Below are 26,819 nucleotides of genomic sequence, written 5' to 3'. Positions count from 1 at the left end.
TGAGGAAGCCCCCAGCAATCTGGCTCTCCCTGGGACCAGCATCACACCAGTTTTCAATGACACTGCTCAGGAAAACTGCACCCAGGCAGGTACCTGCCACCAAGGACACTTCTGTGCTCGTCTGCCCGCCTCCAGCATCCCTGAGGCTGCTGGAACCCTGAGCACTGACTGCACTCCTGTGCCTCAAGAGCTCACTGGCCACTGCTGCTCAGCTCTTCACCCACTATGGAAACACTTGTGGCTTCCTTGAAGCTGGGGCAAGACATTAACCCCACAAGATGGGCAGGAGAAACGTCTTGCCCGGTTCAGAGCAGTGAACTTGGGGCACCTCAGCTAAGCATGCTCAGAGGTGGCAGCCCAGGTGCTCAGCTCACAGCCTGACAATATTTTTTTTTTTATGAATGGAAAAGCTTTTCAATGGCTTCCCAGCTGGTTTCCCTGCTGGGAAGAGCCATCTGGGAGAGCTGGTCTGCCCCAAGCCCCGCTGCTGACTTGCCAGATGGTTGAGAGCAGGAAGGAGCTCAGCTCAGCACCACAGCACTGGAGTATTGTTTATCTGCTGGTTCCTGTTTTTAGTTTTGTCTCCGTTTTCTTTCTTTGTTCTAAAATTGTGTTGCAATGGCGATACCTGGTCTGAATGACATGGGGATTGCTTTGAAGCAAGAACCAGCCCAATGCTTCATGCTGCTGAATTTTCTTATCTAATAAAAAACACAGAGGTCCCAACCCCAAAGCAAACCATGACCAGATTAACCCCCACGCCTTTGCTTTTTAAGCTGAATTGGAGCAGAGATTAATGGCACTCGAGAGCCCCTGGTATGAAGGCACGCCCCAGTCCGATCCTCCCAAATCTGGGGCTGTCAGCAGGGACACGCATCCTGGGATGAAGCAGGGCTGCCACCAGCTCCCAGTCCTGGAGGACCAGTTCAAGTGATGATGGAATCTGCCACCAGCATCTAGTTGAGGGTAGGGAGCCAGTCAGCAAATTGTCACCCAAGCGTGTCCTCACTGCAAAAGGTAACTACAGCGGAGCTGATGCAGGGTCTGCTGCCAATCGGCACCCAAATCCTCCTGCAGTCTCACCTGCTGGGGTTTCCTCCAAGTCTCAAGCGTGAAGCCAACATGAATGTGCTTCATCAGAAAGATGCTGCTAACAAAGACCTCTTGGTCATGAGCCCATGAGCTCCTCATGGGCTCATTACCAAGGTCCTTCTTCTCTCACCCAGACAAAGGGACAAACAGCACTCAACAAGGTGGCCCATGGGCAGTTTGGGGATTTGAAGCTCCTTTGGGTTTGGGTCCCAGCAGACCAGAATAAGCCCTTTAGCCCCCACAGACAGCAGCACCCCTGAAGGACACAGGGACACTGATACAACGGGCTCCCCCTGCGTTCCCATCACAGCTCTGACACCCTTGAGCAGAGCCCACCACATCCCCCTCCCCAGGGACTGGAGCTCGGAGCGCCTGGGGCCATCTCGGCACGGGGCTGAGGCCGACAGCACCCTGCAAGAGCTCGCAGCTACTGAAAGCACGAGCCCTCACAGAGCCAAGCCACAAGCACAGATGGGAGAGAATTACTCCAGCTGCAGCTCAGACACAGGTCCTGCCGCTCACCGAGGAGGGGCTGGGCTACAACAAGCCATATTTTTAGCAAACCGGGACTGAGCCCCCCCAAAACCATGATGGCCCAACCATACTGCTGTCCATGCAGTCCCTGCCTGGCTCTGAAGACTTTGACCTTGGTTTCAAGCCTGAGGGTCTCTCCACTTCCATTCTGTACCATCACAGTATGTGTGTCACCCTCAAGCTTCTCCATCTCCATCATTTTTTCCTCCATTCCCAATACCATCACGCCCAGTGGTCCCCACAGTAATGCTTACCACAGCCACCTCCTGCAGCAGGCTCAGATCAGGGCCATGCATTAACAGCCCTGTGATGGGCATGGGTTTGGGCAGAGCCCCTCCAATGGGACACGGGACACATCCCACTTTATTAGAGAGCTGCAGAAAGAGAGAACAGCTCAAACACTTGCATAGCTTTTAGAGTTTTTTTAAAAAAAATCATTTTCTAGGCTGTGCTTGAGAAACAACATGCCACAGCCCTAAGGCTGAAACACTTGATTCCCAAAGCCCAGATTAGCACCAGCTCCTGCCAAGAGCCAAGATCTTTGGGAAGTTTTTACACCCCCCATTCCCTCAGTGCCAGACTTGGACATTATTTAATGCCCTTATCCTCAAATCACTCCTTCATTGAAGAAAAACGCACTACCATCCATGCAGCGATGGGGAACTGAGCTGATGGGGAAAGGCAAATTGACTTTGCCAAAGTCGCCCAGGAAGACTGTGGCAGGACAAGGGCCATGCCAAGCACCCTGACAGCACCTTTAAACTCAGAGCATTTCACCCTCCGAGCTGCTATAAAATCTGGTTGATGTATTTATGCTGTGCTTTTCTCAGCTTTTCCACCCTTTCTATTCAATCTGCAACATGCACAGCTCAGATCACACCTGAATTGAGTTGGTTACTTGAGGACTGATTCTTGTTTTTAAGAAGTGCCTAGATGGTCTTTTGTGAATTATTTTTGAAAAAAAAACCAAAAAAACCAACAAACAGCAGAGGTTCAGCAAAGCGAGGCAACTCTGCTCTGCCAGTGCACAGCTTTGGGAGGTTCGGAGCAGATCTGTGGTCTTCCCACCCCAGCGCTCCTGGGCTGGCAGCAACCTGTTCCCCTCTTTTACCTCCAGGGAGACATGAAGTTCTTTCTTTGCTTTTAATTTCAAAATAACTATGAGGTTATTTTGACAGAGTTTGAGCTCATGTCTCACATCTGCCAGCTCCCAGCTCGCCCTGGGGAGGGATCAAAAGACCCAGAGAACTGAGAAGTCACCTCCCCAGGAAGCCCACCTCCCTTTGGGAATATGCTCCTCTCCAAATTAACTGGGGAGGTGTAAAGACGTGTCTAATTAGCTAGCCTGACCCCTCTGCCTTTAGCAGAAAGGCCAATTAGCAGGCAATTTGCCTCTAGCAGCGGTGGGTCCTTGGTAGATAAACAATTGCTATTTTTCTGGGAGGGCAATTCTCAAGCGGGTTAAGTGCGAATTGCTTTTGGTCACAGTTTCTGACATGCTGCAGCTATTTCTGCTCTTCTCCCCCAGCCCTTTGCCTACAAAACTCCTTCCAGTGACTGCAGCAGTTCTCCATCTCTAAACACTGTGATCGTTTTTACAAGCACAAGTGGTTCGAGCCCCAGATCACAACAGGGTTTTGCTCTTTCTATCAGCCAAGGCGCAACCCAGCCCAGTTTGACATGAGTTAGCGGACAGGGTAACCAGATCAGTCAGTATGCGGCTGGTTTTGCCTGCAGCCCCTCTCTGATCCCCTGAAAGTGGTTTCAGGAGCTGAGGGATGCCACATCAAAGCCAGCCCTTTCCTCAAGGCAGCAATGCCTGACAGCTGTTGAAGCTAGCACCAACCCTGGCTTTTAAAAATTGCTGAACATCCTCCTTCCTTCAGAGCCTTTAAATAGTTGTCTCCCGTTGGACACGATACAATAAAGGGTAACATGGATAGTCACTTTAGAAAACCTGTATTAAAAGCACTAACCTCCTCTCCACAAGCACAGGCTTTGCAGCGCTTTACCCCCCTGCTCCCACCCCGTGACAGGGGATACAGTGACCAGGAAGAGGACCAGACCCTCTCACATCCAGCAACACCAGTGATGGGGCAAACCCTGCCCTGGGCACAGTCTGGAGCAGCCACAGCTCTGCACTGAGCCTCCATCAGCATGGGGGGTGTGCCTGGGAGAGGAGCAACATCACCTCCCCAAGATGCCAGCTGTGAAACCCCTTCTCTACCAGCTGCTGCAAATCTGCCTGGGTCAAATGCTCCACCGAACCCAGGCAAACAGACTCAGAGTCTCTTCCTTCTCGTCCCCTTTTACAAGGAAAGCCTTGGCAATCTCAAGGAATAGAAGACCAAAGCAGAGCCCCTCCCTGTAGATCTGCAGGAATTGCGGAGGGCAAGCCAGCAAGATACATCTATCAGTCTTTCACATCACCGCATCCAATCACAGGCAAGTCATTAATTTTAGTTTTAAATGTTTATACCAACAAATGAAGCACCCTATACACAGGAAGCTTAAATACTGCCCAGTTTGGCACTGCCACTCCTCTGGAAAGGCCCTCCTCACCTCGTCCCCAGTGCAGGCTGACTGACCCCCACTTCGGTCTCTCCACGTCCGCATTGCCTGTTTGCCTGGGATGTCAGCAACAGACATCAACACCACGAGCATCCACCAGCCTCCACTGGGTGCCCCAATGTCCTGGCACCGGGTTCCCAGGCTGCAACAGATGACAAGACCCCCACCACTTGCCTCCCTTCCAAACTGCTCAGACCTTGAGCCAAGAAAAAGACAGCATTGTCTAGCGGTTACAAAGGGAACCGAAAGTCCGCAAGAGAAACCAAAAGCTCCGGAGCCATGGCATGATGAGTGACCTTTCTGTGCCTCAGTTTCCTCCTCCAAAAGGAGAGATGGGGCTCCTGCTGCAGCGCACTCCGATAGCTGCTGGCTGCAAAGCAGCAGCAGATAAAGGTGAAAGCATAATTTTCTTTCATCCTGTTATTTTTATTTCCCAATGTAACCTTCACAATCCCATTTATAACCCCGGCAGGTAAGGCTGGCAGCACAGGACATGTCAAAAAGTGTATGTATAATACATAAAAACATACTAATAGTTCAGAGGGGTTATTTCTAACCCACAAGAACCACTTGCCTTAACCGAGATATCCTGCCATGGGCACCTCAAGAGCACCCAGATACCTATCCTTAAACTTTTCAAGGAGTAAAACAATGATGTGCAATCAGAACTGCTCAGGCAGCAGCAAATTGAAAAAATAAAGCTACATGTAAGAAAAACATGTGCTCTCCACACAGTGCACGCAGGGGAGCTGTGGATTCAACCACTAGTACCCGAACTGCCTTGGAGCTCTATGTTTTTTTTAAAACCCAAATTCTGAAGAATTAAAATACAGAACTGCCTTGTCCAGACTATTGCAGCAGCAACCACTCAACTCAGTAAATCTAATTAATGAGCCAGGAAAAGTGTCATTCGTTTGCTAACTACTTCGCCCAGGGTTGCCAAATAGACAGATAAAGGGTTTAGCCTATTCCAGCCAAAGGAGCTGGGAACCTGGCAGGGATCACAGAAGATTAGAGGGCTGAAAAGAAAAAAAAGAAAGGGGGAAGGAAAAAAAAATCAAAATAGATTAGCACTTGCAAAATGCAAGCATGTAAATCAGCTTACATTTTATATAATGCCACCCTTGTGAGCGCCTGGCCACAGGGCTGATCACAACCCTGCGCAGCAGCACACGAGGAGTCTCGGCTGAGCAGAGTTGTATTTGGACTCAGGAATCTCACGCCACCAACTCCCTCACAAAACCAGCAGTTTTGTTTTTACCAGCTTTGTAAATTCTCACAGGAAGCCAATTAAGGGAAACCTGGGAACAGAGGAAGATTCATAATTGCAATTAAGGCTTCAAAGTACTTATCCCAAGCACGGCCGTTAAAATTAGAGCTGGGGAAGAAAAAAAGACCTTTGAAATGTGGAGCTTTCAGATACCCCCCAGGCTGAAAGAGTTTCTCACTCCCACAACAGCGCATCACCTGGCAGGCAAAGTAGCTCACCCCGATGGGGACCTGCTCCAGGATGCCACCTGTCCCTGGGGTGCTCAGGGGCAGGCACAGCACACACGCATTTACCTCCTGCCTTTGGTTTTGGGAAGAAAGTTCAGTTCTGTATACATGGGACTTTCCCCTGCTGAAAATATTGGTGTCAAACAAAGCCTCTGCTTCATCTGTTTGATGTTCTCAGCTCCTAGGACCACTCCTAACACACTGCAGCATCCCTGCAGGACAGAATGGCTTTGCAGACTAGACTGCCGGCTGGGATACGAGAGGTTTGAGTTTAAATCTACTGTCAAAGTGATTGCCACAGCACTGCAGACACCGAGCCTTCATACCATCGCAAATGAAAGCATCCTCTCAGAAGTTCAACAGTTTCATCAGTAATCTGGATACTAAGAAATAGCGTCTAAACAGTCCAAATAACTGTGTTTGCATCCCGGCAGAGCTGCTCTGCCCATTTACAATCATACGTGTGCCACAGCAGCTCAACAGCCCGACACAAACACTGCTGTGGCTACACCGCGAGCTGGGAACGCTGACCCTGCAGACCCACCTACAGCAACACTCACATGGGCTTCACCGCCACAGTGTGATGGAGCTGACTCTTCTGGTTCTGCTTTGACTTTCAAAGACAAAAGCTCCAGTTCAAGGTGAAACACCACCAGGGAGATGCTCCCCATGCTGGCGTTCACCCCCACCCTCTCAGACAGAAAGCTGCAGCTGTTTGTCTTGCCTTGAGATTCACAATCCAGCCAAGCAAGTGATGGGAGCTGAACCACAGCTTCTCATATTAGCAACCCCAAGACAGGCAAAACCCAAAAATACTCTTGATCTGACCAAATCAAAGATATTTTAACCCATACCCTGGGCCTGGCCATTTCTGCTTGGAGCAGAGCAGAACAGCCCTACCTGTAGGAGTTCAGCCCTCCAGCAACAGCTGATGTAGATCAGGGCCTTTCTGCATGTTGGCAGATGTCAACGACACACACCGAACTGGCCAGACACTTCTAACCAGGGCTACCAACATCTTAGATCTCTGTGCACCTGTGCGTATTCCATAATATGCTATCCATCTATCTATATATTCTGTAATCTTATATCTAGCCCTCCTCTTGCAGAAAAGCTCAAGCAAGGAAGCACAATTTTCAGGAATAACACATCCACACTAGGACACCTTGCAGCCCAGCACAGTCAGTTAGGGATTGTCCCGCTTCGCATCCCTCACCGGCAGGAATGGTGGTGGCAGCCTGTGCCATGGCCTCCAACACGTGGACTCGCTGCTCCAAGGTGCCCTTGGCAGGAATAAGGGTTGACAAGAGCCAAGAGGAGACAAACTCACTCACCCAAGGTGTCAGGGCAAACCCCTGGTAGATCTGGGAAGAGACCACATAGGACCTGCACCAGCTGTAGCACCGGACTCACAACCACTCTGCTCTGTGTGTTCTCACTGCCAACGCTCACAGACACTTCCCTCGTGACAGCACCTCCTCTCTAGACAACACTCCAACAACAGCTTTTCTTCCAGCCCCTCCCAACCTCACCCCATCTCTAAATAGACTGAGAACATCATGGTCCAGCAGACAGTGGAGCTGGGGTAAAGGATGCGAGCACTGCTCTCCTCTGTGGGGATGCACTTTCTTCCTTCCACCACACACCCCAAAGCCCCCGGAGCTGCAGCAGTGACAGCGCTTGTGCCCAGCACGGTCTGGAGAAGGAAAGATGGGCTATGGCTGTACATGGGACCCAGGAGCCCACGGAGGCAAGGTGACTTACCTCAGTCATCTTCATCCTTAACGTGCCCTTAACTGCATCTGCTCTCCCCTGCACGTCCACACCTCCTCTCCCCCCATGGCCTCACACTGCCCATTAGCTGCCTTATGCCACAGTTGAGTCATTCTCAAGGACTTTGTGGGTGAGGCTCGGGGTCTACTGCAGGATCTGTTGTGTGACCTTGGAAAGTCATTTGTGTATCTGCAAATGTATTGGCTCTAGGTATTTTTGCATAAGCTACTTTCCCTGCAGTGTTTTTTGCCCTACTGCTGAGCACGTAGGACTCAGTAATCAAATGAGGTCAAAGAAAATTCCAGCCCAAACCCCGGCGGCCTCAGTCCCTCCCCAGCAGCAGCTGCTGTAAACAGCCAACAGCGTCTGAACAAGCAGAGCCCAGACTCGGACAATGGCTCTCCCTCTCTACCAGCACAGAAAGTGGGAATAATCCTGTGGGATTAAGCAACATGCCACGAGCAGGGTTGACATCTGAGACAACGCACGAGCAAGCAAGGCCACAGATTGCTAGTTGCTAGAACTGGAGAAGGCATCTCTCTGGAACAAAGACGGCAGAGCCTGCAGCCCACCCATCCTCTGCCTCTCGTTACGCAGTAGACTTCTCGTCTGTAGAGGAAGCCACAAGCCATGCGGCTGAATCCATCCACACAAAAACATACACCCCCCCCTCAGCCCAAGCCAAGTGCTCCACCACGGGCTCGCCCATTGAGATGGTTTCCAAGAGCAACTTGCACTTCTGCATTTTCGACAGAGATCTTCTTACTTCACCTTCCCGCGCGCTGCTGCCAAAAGGAGAAGTGCTGTGGAGCCGGGGGGAAGTTGTGCCACCATTTCCTATTCTGGATGATGATTTCACTCTCCTGCCACATCCGAGAGCCACACGTGGCCCCTGCTACGCTGCGCAAACAAGCTGTGAGGCTGTTAACATGCAAAGGGCTCTGGTTTGGGCCGAGCAGTTCCAGGAAACTCAACAGTCGCGTTCAAGAAAATACAAAAATAAAGACCACACACAAATGATCTGGTCAGAAATAACCATGCTGTCCCTGGGCACTTGCAAGGCTGCAAGATACCAAAGCAGGGCATGTGGCTCAGCAGCAGAGAGGCTGGGGAAGGAAAGACACACGAAAGCAGCAGTCCAGGCCCAAGCAAGGACTTTCTGCACTCCCCTCAACGACAACACACACAGTCAGGTTGGGCTCAAGCAGCCCTGAGGTCCTCCTTTCTTGTCTGAAGGGGGTCAGTCCCCTTGGCTCCTTCCCACGGCCACGTAGCACCGGCTTGTGACGGGGAAGGAGACGATCCAGAGCAGCCAAGAAATCCACTCCTCCCCGCACATTCATGGATCTAGACTCTTCCCACCTTGATGCTAAAGGAACAGCTACATACTGCTGACAAACACCTGAAGGAAAGACTCTTTCCACCATTTATCACCAGTTTCCCCCCCCGTTTGCTCAGTGTGGGCATGGGGACCAAGGACTTACACTCCCCCCAGGCAGCTTGGGTCTGTCTTCCAGTCTGAACGGCAGATTCAAGCATCACTCCATATGCAGAAGACTCTCCTTACAGCCGTAATAGCTTGGATTTCTGCTGACGCAAACAGAAACCATTTAGAGGGCAAAACCTCCTGCCTCCCTTCCCCAAGGGAGTCTGATAAGCCCCATTACCAGAAGTTTTCTACAGCACAGCTAAAGAGTGGATCGGGTCTTAACATATTCCCTGCTTAAAACTTCTTGCTGGAGCCTTATCACCAGAGAAGCACCTGTAAATATTTTTAGAGGTAATATCTGCTAGCACAGGAATTACAGTGCATTAATTAGCAGAGAGAGGCATACTGATGGTCACAAGGTCAAAACACATCCATAATTTACACCTCGTTTGGAGTTACTGAGAAAACAAAACATGCAGGAGCCATCACAAGACCTGCTATCTTTGAGGGCTCTTAGCACAAAGGCTTGCATCTCCCCAGAACAAACAGGGAAAATTTACCTCGGAAGGACCAAACCCTCATGGACAGCAAAACTCAGTGGGGGCTCTATGGGCATGTTGAGTCCGTCCCTAGAAGGAAACTCAAGAGCTTGCAAGGCTGTGGTCCAGCAGACTGATGGCTGGGGGAAGGGGGGGAGGAGCAGGATAAGGATTGGTCAACACTTGCTCTTCAGGGATAAATTACTAAGAAAATTTGTTTGCATTTTGGTATCAGTGGCCATTCATGCTCCTCAACAGACACATGCAGCCTCAACCTTTCAGGTGACAGGGGTACCCTGAACCTGAGAGATGGAGCCACCGTTTTTAATGGTTAGTTAAGATTAGAGAAAGTTCTACGTTGACTGGGCATACAGATGGGCAGCTTCACTTTCCTGAGCCATCTAGATTGTTCCTCAAGAAGTTCATAAGCTGACCGCACCCTAACCAGCCTCTCTTCTCCCACAGCTTCCTCCACTGCATAACTGTTATTGGTAAGGAAGCACGAGAGTAAGTCAGGCTGTGCCAGGACTTCCCGCACTTCCCACTGCATGCACGGACAGTACCAATAACAATAACCAGCTGCAACCTCAGAGCAATGGACCAATAGAAGGTATCACTCAGGCTTCACCACCGCTGAGCAGGACAACCCTGCTAGATGAGTGGATTAAGCTGGGTAACTCAGTTCCCCTCCAAAAAATCCCCAGAGTGCAATTGCTCAAAGAGGGAGAACCACTTTGAGATGCAAGACTGGCAGTGAGTCAATACTCACCACCATCTAAAGAAGAAAACTGGGCCATTACTAGCCTACAAATATGCTTGATCATGACAAGGATTCTCATGAAATTAAGCCATCCAGAGCTGGTTTGATGGCTAGGTCGCACTGCGCTTAGGTCCAGAAAGACCTTATTCATATGCACGACAACTGTTCAGTTAGACTTTCTGTCGGAGTGGTTTACACTTTCTTCTCTGAACACCCTGGACCACCAGCAGCCCTGCTGGCATCCCCACAAAGGCTCTTACCAGCACACCAAAGTGCATCTTGACATGAAGAAAACCTCTGGATCTCCAGCGCTTGGTAAACCTGCTGCACAGCCAACAATGTATCATGGCAAAGAAGATCAGCCAAAACTCTTGGCATCTGGTTTCCTACAACAATGCAATTAAGGCTGCCAAATTCTGGATTATCATCTGGATCCAAAAAAAATGATCGAGCCCAAGGCATGAAGCAAGATAACTGAGAAAAAAAAAATCACCCAGTGGCTTTGGAGAACCCATATCAACCATTTGCTCTGGCGTAAAGCTCTGCAGTGACGCTGAGTCTATGTCAGGGGTAGGATTCGTTGCCTCCGACTTTGCCTATGCTAGAAGGAGGTGAATCTAGGCAAATTGACATCTACAGACAGAGAAAGCACCTGGCATGGAGGTCAGTTCATCCAATCCAACTTGAACCCCTCTTCAGGAGGAGCCTGCAAACTAAGTTAAATTAGAAGCCTAGATTTTTAGGCAAGCAAGACAGCTCCCATCCTTATTCTCCTAAGCTGCTTCCCATGTGCAAAGCAGGAATAACCACACGTCCTTCCTTAGCCTGCAGTTTTGCCACCAAATGTTCCAAAGCCTGTAAGAAGCTCAAACAGTGCAATAATGGGAACATGGAAATTGCAACAGACTCAGTTTAGCTTTCTGTTCTTTCACCCCCAAATTTGATTCATAACAAACAAAAGCAGAAGCCAACATTTTTTGCAAGTAACTTATTCTGCTCAAGATCCCCAGGACTCCTCACCAGACTTCCACTTCTGGGCAGCCAGGTGTAAGCTCTGAGGAAGAGTGCTGGAGGCTGGCGTGAGTAGCTCTCAGTAAATCACCAGTCCAAGAAAGCTTTACAAGCAAACCACTTTAAAGTCTCTGCTGTAAAAACAGAGTTATTTCCACCTTTGAAGATGGAGTGTGCGCTTTGAAACCACCTAAGGTCAATTTTGTGGGGCTGTTTCACAGATGAACTACATTAGAGTACTGATAATCCAGAAAACAAGACAAATAAGATAAAATTAATGCATCATTACTTAGTTATTTGGAGCACATGAGGGCTAGCAACAAAGACACCAACAGCCCAGCGCGTGTGGGACACAGCAGCAGAGGTCTCATTTCCACACCAAAGCTGCATCAGCTCTTCAGCCAGCAGCAGAATTCCCATCTCCTGTGGCAGGCAGGACCAGCCACGGACCTTCACTTGATGTTACTGAAGAAATTGACTGAGCTGACGCCTATAATCAAGCACCCCCCACCACTCCTGGAGGGAAGATGCAGTCTCTTACTCAGCCCGCTACGGCTGACCGACACAAGCAGGATGTGAAGTGATGGCAGAGGAGCGAGGAAGGCTCCAGCACCCAGCTGATGGGAGCATCACTGCCGAACACAGCTGTGTGGGACTGTCACTGGCTCTCCTCTTAAGCCATTTTTTTTTCTGTCATTTTTTAATAAGAAAAAGTGAGAAAAGTAGTGGGGCTGCCCCTAAAATGTACAAAATGAAACCACAACAAAATTTTAATGATTTAAGAGTGAAACTGCCATCACGTTATCATCCTGGTAATTAATTTGTCATCACAGTATGACTGCAGCTCCAGGAGTTTATTTCCATTTATGAAGAGGAAAGACAGTCTCCTAAGCCTGACCGGAGATACCAAGGTAAATCATACTGCAAAAGACAGTGCAAGAGCTGGCAGGAGACACACAGCACCCAGGGTTGAGTTTGCAGCCAGGCCCAACTTCTGGTCACACCAGGACAAGTCCAGAGCAATGCACCGGTTCCAGTTTTAGCAAAGAAGTCGCCGCAGGTACCCAAAACCTGAACATGGACCAGCAGCCTCGGAGGGCAGTGCCAGCCACCCCCAGGCAATTTTTAGCTATTGGAGAGGAACAAGGTGATCATAGAAACAAGGTGCCGTGCATCTGGCATGATGTGTATGAACCTCCGATCCCATCGTCTGCATCATCTACCATGGGATCAGCTTCATGAGGACCATGTGCTGCTCATGAGACTCAGCGCTCACACAAACCCCCTCTGATCCTTCCAGAGTCGGTCCCTGCGCAGTAACAGCTGCAGCTGGATGAAGTAACAGAAAAGGACTCCTAGCAACGTGTAGTAACAGCAACCTGGAAACTGCAATCCAGTCAAGTTTGAGAAGTGTTGGGTTTAAAACAAGTACACGCTGGTTTCGCAGCATCGCTACCACCTTCCCCACCAGCAGTGCTGGCTGCAAGTGGAGGTGTGGAGTGAGAACAAAGGAGACCCCTTTTCCAGCCCTGGGGTCTCATAGGAACTGGTGGGAGAGAATGAGAACAGCAGAAGCTCATCAGTTGTGAGTGCCAGGTTCAGCCTTTCACATACCCAATTTTGTAGACCAGCAGTAGGTTTTAGGAAGCCAAGGCACCTCCCAGAGACAGATATTCAACAGTAATTGAGAGAGGATTACAACATTTTGCATCAGCTTTGCATCTCGCCTGACCTGAGCTCAAACCAGTCGTTTGAAGGTTTGTTGCTTCCATATTCAGGTCTGAGTTTTAGACTCAACTGTGAATTTCCTTGACAAACAGAGGTAGCCTGCAACGCATCGCAGACTCGTACAAGCTGAAGACACTTGCAGACTATACTGGGACTTTCTGTAAGCGAGCGATTCCTCTGCTGCAAGATCGGCAATGTGAACGTGGACCATGACCAGCATCAGACCCCAGCAGCCACACTTAGGGGAAACTGAAACCCCAACAGTGCGACAGTATCCAGCGCAAAATAGTCTGCAAACCTACCTACCATTCTGCAGACTGAGACTTCCTCTTGACTTATTTTTAAAATGTTCTTTTTTACAATTACTATTTTTCAGGACAGGATCTAGTGTATTTTGACAAACAGATACTGGGGGAATTCCACTGACTACCCCTTTAAAGCCATGGTGTATTTTGATGTTGAGAAATACAAATCTCTAAATTAGTCCCACCAAGCCATCACCAAGAACAGTTGCAACGGCACCTTCTCTCTTTCTCCAAAAAGACGTTTCTCTGTATGCAACCTCAGTGACTCACTGCAGATTTTCAATCAGAGATGCTCTTACCACTGGCAAGATGCTGCTTTCACCTCCATCTCCAGCTAAAAACACCGGCTGCACCCTTCATCTCCGTATTCCATTATCTTTAACTCCTGTAACGCAACACTCCTCAACATTTCAAATATCAAGCTTTGGGAAGTGAAAGGCACAGAGAGGAATGTGTATTCCTGATGTTGTTAGAATAAGGTCTGTTACTTTTTGCAATGGTTTCTGAAGGAAACTGCAGAAGTCCCGTTCCTGGAGAGTCTGAAGGATAAGCTTCAAATTGAAGGGCAGGGAGAAAGCATGCCCTGCTCTGCTTCAAACTGAAGGGGATGTGCCCTGCTCTGCTGGAGGTGGGAAATGAGAGAAACTCAGTCACAGAAAGGCTGCTGTACAGAGACTTATCTGTGCCCAGGTCCTTGGAGGCAGAACAAGCAGCAACAGATTCAAATTGAATGACAGAGGAAAGTGGACCCTGCCCCAAGGGCAGGGAGAGACCCTTGGCAGCCCTCCCAGTCCTGACAGCCCTCCCAGTCCTGACAGCCCTTCCAGTCTGTGGCTCCCCAGTCCCCATTGCCTTTGCAGTCCTCCTGCTCGAGGCAGATGAGCAGCTACAGAGGTCCGTGGGAATTTCCTGGATTTCACTATCGTAAGTACATGGTGATGCTGAACAGTAACTTCCTAAAAAAAACCCAATGGTGAAAAAAAAAAATCCAGCGCTACCCTCTGTGCTTTTCCCATCTCCCCTCCATCAGCACTTTGCTCACCTTCCGACACACCAGCCCAAGGCTGACAGGTTTTCAGCAGCCTGTGCTTCATGTTCTGGCCAGGAGCAGAAAGCAAAGTCCATCCCCCTCTCCGTCTCCATCTCCTCCTCCTTCTCATCTCCATCTCCTCTACCCCCTCCCTCCTCTCCATCTCCTCCCCCCCCTCCTCCTCCTCTCCTATTCCTCTCCGTCTCCTCCCTCCCTCCTCCCTCTCCTCCCTCTCCCCTCTCCCCCGTCTCCCTCCCTCCTCCCTCTCCCCCGTCTCCCTCCCTCCTCCCTCTCCCCCGTCTCCCTCTCCCTCTCCCTCCTCCCTCTCCCTCCTCCCTCTCCCCTCCCTCTCCCCTCTCCCTCCCTCCTCCCTCTCCCTCTCCCCTCCCTCCTCCCTCTCCCCTCCCTCCTCCCTCTCCCCTCCCTCCTCCCTCTCCTCTCCCCTCCCTCCTCCCTCTCCCTCTCCCCTCCCTCTCCCTCTCCCCTCCCTCCTCCCTCTCCCTCTCCCCTCCCCTCCCTCCCTCTCCCTCTCCCCTCCCTCCTCCCTCCTCCCTCTCCCTCCCTCCTCCCTCTCCCCTCCCTCCTCCGTCTCCCTCTCCCCTCCCTCCTCCGTCTCCCTCTCCCCTCCCTCCTCCGTCTCCCTCTCCCCTCCCTCCTCCGTCTCCCTCTCCCCTCCCTCCTCCGTCTCCCTCTCCCCTCCCTCCTCCGTCTCCTCTCCCCCTCCCTCCTCCGTCTCCCTCTCCCCTCCCTCCTCCGTCTCCCTCTCCCTCTCCTCGGCAATAGCAGCTCTGCCAGTACTGCCACACAGCCAGCACCACCTCCTCACCTTCCCAGCACCCAAGCCCCGCTCCCAGCCAGCCAGTGTGGCACACCGCAGAGAGATGACCCAGCAACCCCATCCCCAGCCAGCAGCACCCGACGGGCTGCACAGGTTTGGCAAAGTTCAGCCAGGGGTGAAGAAAAGCCTCTATTTTTCTCCTCAGAAAACAGCAATAATGACACATAGCTGATCTAAAGTAAGAAAAGAGCAGTTATATATACCCACTTTTCAGAGAGGAAACGTACTTGTTCCTGGCACCAGTTATGAAAACCCCTCACCACATTGATGCAAGAGTTAATTTTAGCTTGTATCAGTCCTTTATCACAACAGTGAAGATTAAAGTTTCACCCAACATCACAGTCAATTACAAGCTCAGTGTCGAGTTAAGCCCCAAGATTTGGGCTGGAGATAGCGACGGTGTTTGGCACAGCCCCAGCCTCAGCAGTGTGTAATGGAAACTCCAGGGCTGCTTTTCAGGGAAGGTGGAAGTTCAGCAGAGAAGGGGCTGTGTGTCACAGGAGAGGACTCGGGGCGCGGGGGGGGGGGGGGGGGGGGGGGGGAATTAAAAAAATCAGCAAATGCATAATTTAGAGAGAAGAAAACAAAAAAAAGTTTTCTCCCAAAATAAAGGCAGCAGCCAAGCTGCCCCTGCCAAGAAGGAAGTGAAGGACATGACAGCGCATCAGTTCCTCCCAACGCTCCCTACAGTGGCTGCTCAGCTTGGCAGGCCAGATCCAAGGGGACATCTCTGTTGGAAGGGTCCTGTGGCCACTCACATGGGGGCAAAGGGGACAAGCCTCCAGGTACTTCCCACGCTCAGCAGGAGACACCCTCCCAAAAGCATACAGGACACCTGGGGGCTGCAGTCCATGCCCAGGCATAGCACATGCTGCGTTCCCTCCTAAGCTGAAGACTTGACTGAAGCTAAAGACGCCGAGCTCCCTCCCAAGCTGAAGGACACTCCAACAAAGTCTTCAGCTTGGGAGTGAGCCCAATCACCTACTACCTCTGGGCACAACACCTCAACCCCAGCTGTCCCCATGTGCCTTCTACAGCAGTTGCTGCGTACATGGGGCTTCTTTGAACATGGCCCTTGGGTAACATTCCATTTTCTTGTGCAGGGTTACATGTGGGGTGGCACTATCATGTTTAGGATAGGATCAAACACAAAGGGAAAGGGTGATACCATGATACCATTAAGAATTCTCATCACCTATTCTTTGTTCCACTGACCCAGCACTTTCCTATGCTTCTCCAAACTCTCCTTGCCCCCAAAAAGCTCCCTACTCTGCTACACTGGCTCACAGGGAGGGGTGCTGGGGTTTGGGGGGCTTGGTTTGTTGGGGTTTTTTTCTATTGTAAAATCACCTATTAGCCTCAGTAGGGCGAGGGACCATCCCCATCCTGCAGCCAAGCAAATTGGCATGGAGCACACACAACTGAGGGTCCCTCCCAGAGGAGCCCCCAACCTCTGCCCCACGCTGCCTTCCCCACCCACAGCTCCCTTGCGACCACAAAGGACAGCAAGAGCTCATGCTAATTCCTTCAGCCTATTCGGAAAAACAAGTTTACACGTGAGATTTCAATTGGCTCCGTCTCTGCTTAACTACTCCAGCTGTGAAACAAAGTAAGTGAGAGACAAAGCACTACAAACAAGCAGCGTGACCATTTCAGAGGGCTTTTTGTGAGCTTTAATGCCAAACCCACTAAATAGATTAACTTACAGCATAAACAAGCAAGTAAATCTTTCCCCCAAGGCCCTGTGTATCCAAAGGAAGCTTTAGAAGTTGCTTCCTGCCATTGTGGAGACCCTGCTGGGAACCCAGGAGCCTTTTTAGTCCCTGGCTTGGTTGCCCAAAACCTTCAATTTACTTCCAGCACCGCTGGCTGCAGCACCACAAAAGACAGATGACGGCAAGGATGGTTTTGGCTGTTCCCCACCACCCATGGGCCAAGGGGAAGCACGCCCGTGATCCACAGGTGCTCCCAAAGCTCACGGAAGGGTGTGAGCACCACTTCGACCAGAGGACTCGGTACAACCACAGCAGCAGCAGCACCATAATCAATGAGAAGAAAGGAAGACTGCACATGAGGAGGCAGACCACGGAGGGGTGGGCATCCATCCAACAGTAGAACGGCCAGCAGCCACCAACTCCACCAGGCTGTTCAGCCCCTGATCATCTTCAAACAGGCCACAGCACTGAAACATCACAGCAGCATCCACACTTGCCGTTTGAGAGGGGAATGATGAGCCCAGGCATGAAACCTTTCCCAGCCCTGTATTCATCTCTGGGAAAAAGCAGGCTCAAGCTGTGCTGGAGGCTACTGCTGCATCCCAGATGTGCCAAGTCCTGCAGATGCTGGGACTGGATCACTCAGGGCAATCCCATTGCAGTGAGAGAAGCCCAAGCCCCTGGACCCTCCCTGGCTGAGGGTGAGTCCCTGAGCTGGACCATCCCTTGGCCTAGCCTAGTGCTGACCTCAGAGCTACATGTCTATCAGCCCAAGAAGCCATGGAGAAGACAAGCAGAAAGGTATCGTCTGCTCCATGTGAAGGGTCTATCCACCACGCTCCATCCCTTCTCCATCGCTTGGTGACTATATTTGAAGGTGATACAACAGCAGTGAGGGACACTGAGCACAACACACCTCTGAAAAGCCTCCAGCCAGGTTGGCACAGCCCCGAGCAGCTGGTCTCCCACATGCAGAAGTCCCCAGATGCCCCCAGTCGCACTCCTTGCTCACAGGTGGGTAAGAGCTCATACAGCAAATGCAGCCTGAACCCCTCCCAGCCCCATGATGGGCAGGAGCATCATGGCACAGGAGGCCCTTGCAGGGCCAGTTCTTCACTGCAGCTCTTCACCAGGAGCTGAGCTCCTGGGACCTGGCATGAAGCTGACTGCAAGTGCCCAACTGCCAGGGTCAAAGGCTACCCCCTTCAGCCTAAAGCATCATACTCAGTGTTCTGGCTGGAGACCACAAGGAGCCTGCAGGATGCTGTTAAATACTCGCTATCCTGCCATCACTTCAAAGCCAGCACCGCAATCTGGCAGCTTAGGGCCCACCAAAGGAGACCCCTAGGCTCCAGGTGTGTTCGGTCCCAGCAAAAGTGGATTTAAACCCACATAGCCATTTCTTCACCCCATCCAAGGTCCCTAAAGGATTAGCACCCACCATCATTCAGAGCAGATCAACCTGGCAACAATTTGCATTTAATGAGCAGTCCTTTGGTGATGCTAGGCTTGTTGGCTTTGATTGCCATCGGGTTAATTGATCCAGGGAGGTTAGCCTCAAGCAGAAGTCCTCTCAGATAAGCAGCATTCACACACATGGATGAGGAGCAGCGGGGATGTCACCCAGCCTGGGTCTGCAGGGCTGGTGTTTTGCTCAGTCAGACTGCAAAGCCTCCACGCCCGAGAGCTGCTGTAACTCCATCATGCACCCGCAGGCGGGTGGGAGGCTGTACACGGTGTCTGTACCGATTTGCAAGGTTTGTCAACACAAAGACACCAAGAATGAAGAAACATTTGTGAAGTTTCACATGTACAGATTGCCAGAAACAATGAGAAAAGGGAAATGCCACCTGAAAGGATGAGAGCTTGTTTGCAGAGAAGCCTCTGGGCTGAGGGTTTAAATAGACATAGAGTGATGGGGGAAGCAGCTGAAAGGGGAAGCGTTTCATCCTAATTTGAGACAACAAAGAATGGGCCTTTGTGGAAGGGATGAAAAACACTTTTGCAAGCTCAAGCCAACACGGTCTTTCCTACAGTGTGCACATACCAGCCATACACCCGTCCATGCAGCGCTGCACTAGAACAGACATTAACACAATATTGAGAATACCTTGATGTTACAGCACAAAACCCTCCAACATAGGATAAAAAAGATGACGAATTCCATACTGCAGCAGCTGCTAAGGACAGTCACAAGACTGGGCTGAAGCTGATCTCTTCCTGCTCGGCTGGAGCAGTGTTGGGCAGCTGTGAGCAGCGTGACCAGGGAGGCGATGCTCCAGCGTGCCCTTCCATTGCCAGGCACCCTCGTCACATGAGATGCTCATGCCAGGCTCTGCCCACTTCTGCTTAAATCCACCCCAAATTAAGGACCAGCAGCATTTCGGAGCACCCAAGCTGCTCTCGCCCCAAGCAATGTGGGAATTTTGGGCATCTGAGGGAAAACCAAGCCCCATCTCCATCACTCTTACAAATACAGTCCCCCTGCAGCACCGAGCACCATTGCTGTGACTGACAATGATTTGTCACAGCACCACAGGACCGTGTCACCCAGCCAGGCAGCGTTTTCCTATTCCCCTTTTAACTCAGCAGAGAAGGTCACGCTCACATCTGTTGGCTCAGAACCTCTGCCGAGCTCTCCAGGGCCAGCCAGCCCAGCACAGTAGGGAGGGAGCGCTGGAGCCCACTCTTCCCTGGGCACACACCGGGCACTCACCAGCCCCCTCCAGGAATGGCACAGCGCAGGTGGGAGCACTGAAGCACACAGCTGCCAGGACCGACCTGTGGGCTCCGTCTTACCAGCAGGAGACCCAAACCTGGGTGAACTCTCAGATGTGGCAGGTTACAGTTAAATACAGCAATCACACTTGCAAGGAGAGGACAGCTGAGACGAAAACAGCCAAGCCTCGAACACGAAACCCCACCACGTTGTTTCCAAACAAACCGCGCTTCCCGTAGCATCGCACTGCCTTCACACCCGACGGAGCCAGCTCTCTTCCAGCTACGCATCTGCAAACTCAGCCGAGCATCTCCTGCTGCACAATGCTAGTGAGGGAGTGGATCATCCGACCGCAAACCGAAGTTGCCTTTTTTTTTTTTTTTTTTTAAGTGGCAGAGCTTGAAATCAGAGATTAACAAGCCTGAAGGAGCTCATGCCTGGCCACTCATGTATTCCAGATGCACATGCTATAAATGCAGCTTGCCAAACAGGATACAAGGCATAAGAAAATAAAGCATTTTATCTTCAAGCTTTTCCAAGAGGGTATTAGAAACAATGGGGAGGAAATACAAAATTAACACTAGAGAAGAGCAATTGGCAGTGCCCCTTGCGAGTCTGTTCTTCATTACAAGGCTGCCTATTCAGTAGCTTTCATTAGGAAAATCGCATCGCAGAGCCATTCCCAACAGTGTCCCTATTTCCTAATTAAGCTTCGCCAAAGAGACACGTCTTTTAGTTACCGCACGGCATACAATCACAACAATTACCATTTCATCGCATCCTGGCTGCTGAAAACCCTGCAATTAAAGCATCTGAGGAGTCACATAGGCACGTCATCAGGGAGACAAGTTCTCACGTCGTGCTAATTGGCGGCCAAAGCCATGATCAGAAAAATGGAAACGTTGGGTTTTGGTCTCCATGCTGGGAAAGACGCTCAGGAGCTGCAGCTGCTCCCCGGGCTCCCACCCAGACGGCCGGTGATGAGGGCTCAGTGCCAGCAGCAAGCACGAGGGAAAGGTCCTGTCCACCCCCCTGGGCTGCAGCACAGGGTGAAGCTCACCACAGCCTTGTGCATATCACACCCATGCCACCAGCTGTGCTTTCAGGAAGGTGAAAAACCCCAACACATGCAGCGCAAGGGGGATGCAACTTTGAGTGGTTTGCAGGGGTCACCCGCAGACCCTCCGATGACAACTCTGGATGGGTGGGACCCTCACAAGAAATGGTTGGCACTGGAACGGTGACAAAAGGGTCCCCTCACCACCTCTGGCCATGTCAGGTGAGGCAAGGATGGGGAGTCCCACAATACCAAGCCTCTTTGGGAAGTGCAAGGGAAGTCTTGTAGAGAGAAGGGAAAGAGCCTGAGCTGCAGCTATGGAGCCTGCATTGCATCCACAGGTCACATTCTCCTCTGCTGCAGTCAGGAGTAACATTCCCAGCCCAAAACACCTCCCCTGCCGAGCACGGCTGCAGAGCACAGAGCTGCAGCAAGAAAAACCAGCCTGGCTGCTGTGCAGTGCCCCACGGAGGGAGGGGGGCACAGTTTCCATAGGAACCTCATCCCCCCTCCCCATCCTCTCACCTACTGCCCAGTGCAAGTTCAAAGTGTTGATGGGAGCAGATTTCAGATGCAGCAGGAGCCTCCCATCTCTCAAAAACAACCTTGGGGCACTCACCTGGGGGGCTCTCCCCTAGCAAACCCATGCACAATTTTCCACTTGCAAAATAATAATGCAAAAAACTAAAAATAGGCAGCCCCGTCATGCCAGGAACAACTTAGCGGTCACCCAAAAAAGAGAAGTCGAAAGCACCCCAGGTGAGCTGCAGCGTGGCAAGGCTGCAAGCGGTCCCCATGCCCCTGAGTGGGTCCTGGTCTCCACCACAGCCGGAGCACCACGCTGACTGCAAAGCTGCTGCCACATTTGGCATCCCTCAGCCCTGAGGGCTGCTACAGCATGGGGAGCACACCCCGTTGGAGCGGCGTACAGTACCTCTCTGACAGTGCTTTCGTCTGGATTCACTTCTTCTTTCTTGGTGCAAAAATCATGTCTTCATTTTCACGTTCAGCAAAAGGCACATGGTGACAGCTTTGGTTTGCTTTCCTCCAAACTCAGGTGCCCTGATCTCCAGCGGGGAGGAGGGACTAGCCAGCTGCACCATCCTACAGCACCAGAGATGTGAGGCTGCCAGCGAGGAGCCCTAACCCCCTACCCCAAATACACTGGTGTGACAGCTTCTCCCTCTGCACAAGCACCTCCAACACTTTTCACCCCCTTTCCTCTCTCCCCGACCAGGCTGCGGAGCTACCGGGAGCAGGAGAGCGATGGCCGCACGATGCCAGGGAATGCAGACCAGTGAGCTCCCCCCACTTAAATTCCACAGGACATCATGAGGCTGGAGCTGGCCCCGGACCAGATGCACACCCCTGGCTGGCAGTGCAGACCAGGCACTGCACTGCCCAGCTGCCTCCCTGCAGAAACCTGCAGTGCATCACCCTGCCCAGCTCCACCAGAGCCCTCCAGCCTCGCAACGCCACAGTAACAGAGGGATGGAACCACTGCAACAACCACTGCTAGGCTCCTGCTCTTTATCTTCTCATCTTTCTAGGTTTAAACTCTAATCTGAGCAACACCCAAGAGCTCCAAAACACTTTGCAATCGTGTTTTGGAAACAATTTGCAACTCCATGCAAGTTTTTGCTCTGAACAACAACAACAAAAACCAGACCCCTCTGACACACACAAAAATGAAAGCATTGACATCCTGCATATCCCTGGAGTTTGCAGGCTCTGCATCAAACCAGGATCTAGAAAATTAATCTAAATGGAAAAACTAAACAACTTGCAGCTGTTCAGCATTAGCCCCTTTAACAGCAGGGCAAGCAGCACCAGCCTGCAGCTACCTGAGCAAGTTTTCACTGCACTGAGAGCAGCAGCAGCACCGAAAACGAGCCATTAGCAATGTTAAGGGTGCTGGGGCGACAGCAGTGAGATTTTAATAAACATGAAAACAAAGGTCTGAAATCTCTTTTCTCCCGCTTTCGTTAGTGATTTGAATCAGCCTAGCCTTTTCCTCCCTTAGGGTTTACACCGCCCAAAGCAGCTAAACATCCTTTCGGGGAGGCTGCGGCAGAAGCAAGCGGAGCAGGAGGCCAGGGTGGTGCTGGGCACCCTCGGGTCGGCACTGGCCACGCCGTCAGGCCATGGCAGCTCCGGATGGAAGATGCTCCTTCGCAGGCACAGCCATCGGCACAGGCTGGTGCACGAAGCACCACAGGGACATCTCAGGGCTGGCGCCTGTCCAGACTCCGATGGCAGAAGGATGACACGCTGCTGGGTTTGTCACATACATCCCAAACCACATCCTGTTGCCAAAGCAGAGCCCTCCCAGGGGTTACACCTCCGGCCCCTCAGGCTGTGGGGACCCGGCTGAGGGTGATGGGAGCAACAGGCGACTCCTGGCCCTTGGGTCCCCCCAGCCCAGGGAACAGAGCTCCTGCTGCAGTGACACGGGGTGACTCATTGCCACCCCCGCCACCAGCCCTGCCAAAACTCCAGGCAGGCACTGGAGAGCCCCCGGGATTTCCCGGGGACCCAGGCATGGCGGGGTGGTCCCCTGGGGCCAGGCAGGGCCCACACCTGGGCCCCGGGCTGCAGCTCTGCGGGGCGCACGGAGCAAAACAAGTACAGTCCAGAAATGAGTCACGGCAGCGGGGCCGTCCCCACCTGTGGGTGACACCGGCTCCTCCTGGCCAGGGCACGGTGGCCACAGACCGTGCCGGGCTGCCAGGGGACCCCGAGGGAGACGTGCTGCAGGGTGTCCCCTCCCAAGGCTGCAAAGGACCTCCAAGTCCCCAGCACGGGGCTGGTGACACCCCCGCTGGTGGGTTTAAGTGGAAGCCCCCAGCTGCACGGGAACCCCACACACACCGGGTTCATTCCCCCTCCTGTTACTTGGGACGCCCCCAGTTATAAATGTCCCTCCCCCCAATCACCCAGCCCGCTCCAGGCACAGCGGTGCACAGCGCTCTCCCGCTACACCGACACACCCCCCCCCCCCCCCCACGTGCCCACTGGGCGCACAGGCTCCCCGGTTACACGGACACCCCGGTTATAAGGCACCCCCTGCTCGCCCACCCCCTCCGCAGACACGAGGCGTACAGAGCTATCCCGGTAGTACGGAGCTCCCCGGTTACACCGCGCCCAGTGGGTGCACGAACCCCCCCCGCCCCCCGGTACACGGAGACACCCTCCCCGCTATCCGCACCCGCGGCGCTCCCACCTGGGGGGCGGCTGCCGCCGGGGCCCCCCTGCCCATCCTCGGCGCGCCCCGCCGGCTCCACGCCGGGCTGCGCTGCGCTGCGCTCCGCGGCGGCGGCACCGGCGGCACCGGGGCGGGCGGGGGCGGGGCTGCTGGCGGGGCCCGCCCCGCACGTGTGCGCCCAGCGGCCCCGGGCCCGCCCGCCCCGGCCCCTCCACCGCGTCCCGGCCTCTCCACCGCGCCCCGGCCTCACCTCTGCCCGCCCGTCCTTCCCGCCCGCCCATTCATCCATCCATCTATCCATCCGTGTACCCCCACCCATCCATCCACCAGCCCATCCACCCATCCATCCATCCACCCACCCACCCATCCACCCATCCATCCACTCATCCACCCATCCACCCATCCGCCCACCCATCCACCCATCCATCCATCCATCCATCCATCCATCCATCCATCCATCCATCCGCCCATCCATCCACCCATCCGCCCACCCATCCACCCATCCACCCATCCATCCACCCACCCACCCATCCACCCATCCATCCACTCATCCACCCATCCACGCATCCACCCACCCATCCACCCATCCACCCATCCATCCATCCATCCATCCATCCATCCATCCATCCATCCATCCATCCATCCACCCATCCGCCCACCCATCCACCCATCCACCCATCCATCCATTCACCCACCCATCCATCCACCCACCCACCCATCCATCCATTCACACACCCATCCATCCACCCACCCACCCATCCACCAGCCCATCCACCCATCCACCCACCCATCCATCCACCCACCCATCCATCCACCCATCCACCCATCCACCCATCCATCCATTCACACACCATCCATCCACCCACCCACCCATCCACCAGCCCATCCACCCATCCACCCATCCATCCATTCACACACCCATCCACCCACCCATCCATCCACCCATCCACCCATCCACCCATCCATCCATTCACACACCATCCATCCACCCACCCACCCATCCACCAGCCCATCCACCCACCCATCCATCCATCCATCCACCCACACACCCACACACCTATCCATGCATCCACCCACCCGTCTACCCCCTCCTCCTCCACCCACCCCTTCATCCACCCATCTGCCCATCCACCCGTCCATCCACCCATCCTTCCCTCCCTCCCACTTCCCTGCCATTCACCCAGCTGGCCATCCCCTCAGCCACCCACCCATCCTAATGAACACTCTGTATTACTCCACCACTTCCCCTTCCACTCTTCACTCTTCCACTCATCCACCCCTCCATCCATTCCATTCCTCCATTCCACCACTCATCCATCGAGCCCCCCATTCTTCTATCCACCCACTCACCCACCCATCCATCCCATTACCCTGCTATTCATCCATCTACCCTTCCCTCCATCAAGTTCTCCTTTTCTACTCCCATCCATGCACCTTTCCAACCCTCCACCCGCCACTCCATCCTTCCCTCCCTTCATCCATCTGTCCATCCCTCCAGTCACCCACCTCCCCATTCCCCTGTCCCTCTCTCCTTCCCTCCATGCCTCCATCCTATGTATTATGTGAGCTTGTTTTCCTTCCTCCCTATGCAGCCCTTTACCCATCTCTGCTGGAAGAACCCTCGGTACCAACAGTGCAAAGCCCCCCACAGCCTGGGCTAAGTGACACCAGGCCAGGGACATGCTGCTGGTTTCTGCTCTGGAGTCACCTGAGAATGGCCTTTTCCTGCTGCCTTCAAGGTTGCTCCAGAGGAAGGGCCTGTGCCACCTCTGCCGCCGTCTGTGCTCGCCCCCCACACCTTCCCGCTGGCCCACCTGCCACAGGGGGCTTGTGGCTGGATCCAGCCCAGCTGACACTATGGGTAGGGGCAAGAACCTGCCTTTGGGTTTCTTTGCAGGTTTCGGTTTTTCCGCTGTTACTGATGCGCCGAGATTCGAAAGCTGCTCAGGGGCCGAAATAGATGTGGGTTTCACAGTGAGATTCCAGAGAATTTTAAAAGAAGCAAGCCCAGGCAAAGCCAAAATACCCTGCAATTGGTGACCCAGGGAAACAACCACCCCCTGCACAAACTGCGTGGGACACTGGTGCTCAGCGCCCCGGCTGCCTCCCGCCGCAGCTGCAGTGCTGGGGCATCGCCCTGCACCAGGCGAAACCTGTGTGAACGTGAGCTTGACCTTCCCCAGCTGAGCGGCCACCAGCAATTCAGAAGAAATCCTCCGGTGGTGGCAAAAATAGCAGGAAGGGGAAAGTCTCATGTCATGGCCCCACCTGCCCCGAGGCACTACGCTGCAGAGCTGCCCGATCTCAGGTGGAGCTGGCTTTGTGCCGCAGCCTCGCCTCGACCTGGGCTCCTCACGCAAGCTTTAAAGGCTGAAATTAGTTTCTGGGATGGCAACCTGACCTTTCCCATCACTCCTGCCCCATTCCTACCTCCTGGTTTCAGAGCCAGCTTTTCAGGTGTATCCATAACCAGAGGAATTGGGACATGTCAGAGGGGTTAAATCTGAAGAGGCCAAACTTCTCCGGGTGTCAGAGCTGCAGGGTGTCCCCTCCTGTTCTGTGCCCTCCCCACCTGACCTGCTGTGAGCTGATGGTGGCATGCTGCAGCCTGAGGAAGTTGCCAAAAACAGTGGCTCAGGGGGCTCGTGCCAGCGGAAGGAAGCGGAGGGGCGCAGGGAGGTGCTGTGCCATGCCCCAGCCACCGCTGCTGTAGCCTGCAGTGACAAGAATGACAAACAGCAGCATGGTGGCCACCAGGCTGGAGCAGCCACCTCAGGGAAAGGGCTCCAGCACGGAGGTACCTCCAAGGGCTGCTGACAGCAGCATGCTCATGGCAGCTCCTGGGAGCAGGGCACTGCGCTCCTCCTCACCGCTCAGTTCTTCTCATTTGAGTTCAGGAGTCCCTCAGTGCCATGATCTGAGGTGACAGCAGGGCAGTGCTAAGGGATCTCAGATGGCTTTTAGGGGCCACAGGGAGAGCAGGGGAGGCAGCCCAAGCTGCTCCCACCCGTGCAGC

The 26,819-nt window shown here is 53.0% G+C and overlaps 1 protein-coding gene across 4 annotated transcripts in view; it reads right to left on the bottom strand.

The window, feature by feature from the left end:
* PIK3R5 (phosphoinositide-3-kinase regulatory subunit 5) overlaps positions 1 to 26,254 on the bottom strand; it is a 65,366-nt gene extending 39,112 nt beyond the window's left edge. For 2 of the 4 annotated variants that reach the window (XM_055794632.1, XM_055794636.1), the window contains exon 1: positions 23,822 to 23,974. The gene's annotated coding sequence lies outside the window, so the exon portion shown is untranslated. Of the gene's footprint in view, positions 1 to 7,028; positions 7,148 to 23,821; positions 23,975 to 26,233 lie in introns of those variants that run through there. The other 2 variants (XM_055794634.1, XM_055794635.1) reach the window with 2 other exon arrangements.
* Between the last annotated feature and the right edge of the window lie 565 nt (positions 26,255 to 26,819).

Source organism: Falco peregrinus, chromosome 2 (genome assembly GCF_023634155.1).
Source record: "Falco peregrinus isolate bFalPer1 chromosome 2, bFalPer1.pri, whole genome shotgun sequence".
NCBI lineage: Eukaryota > Metazoa > Chordata > Aves > Falconiformes > Falconidae > Falco > Falco peregrinus.
The sequence above is the reverse complement of the archived record's forward strand: the minus strand, read 5'-3'. Positions and strand labels throughout refer to the sequence as shown.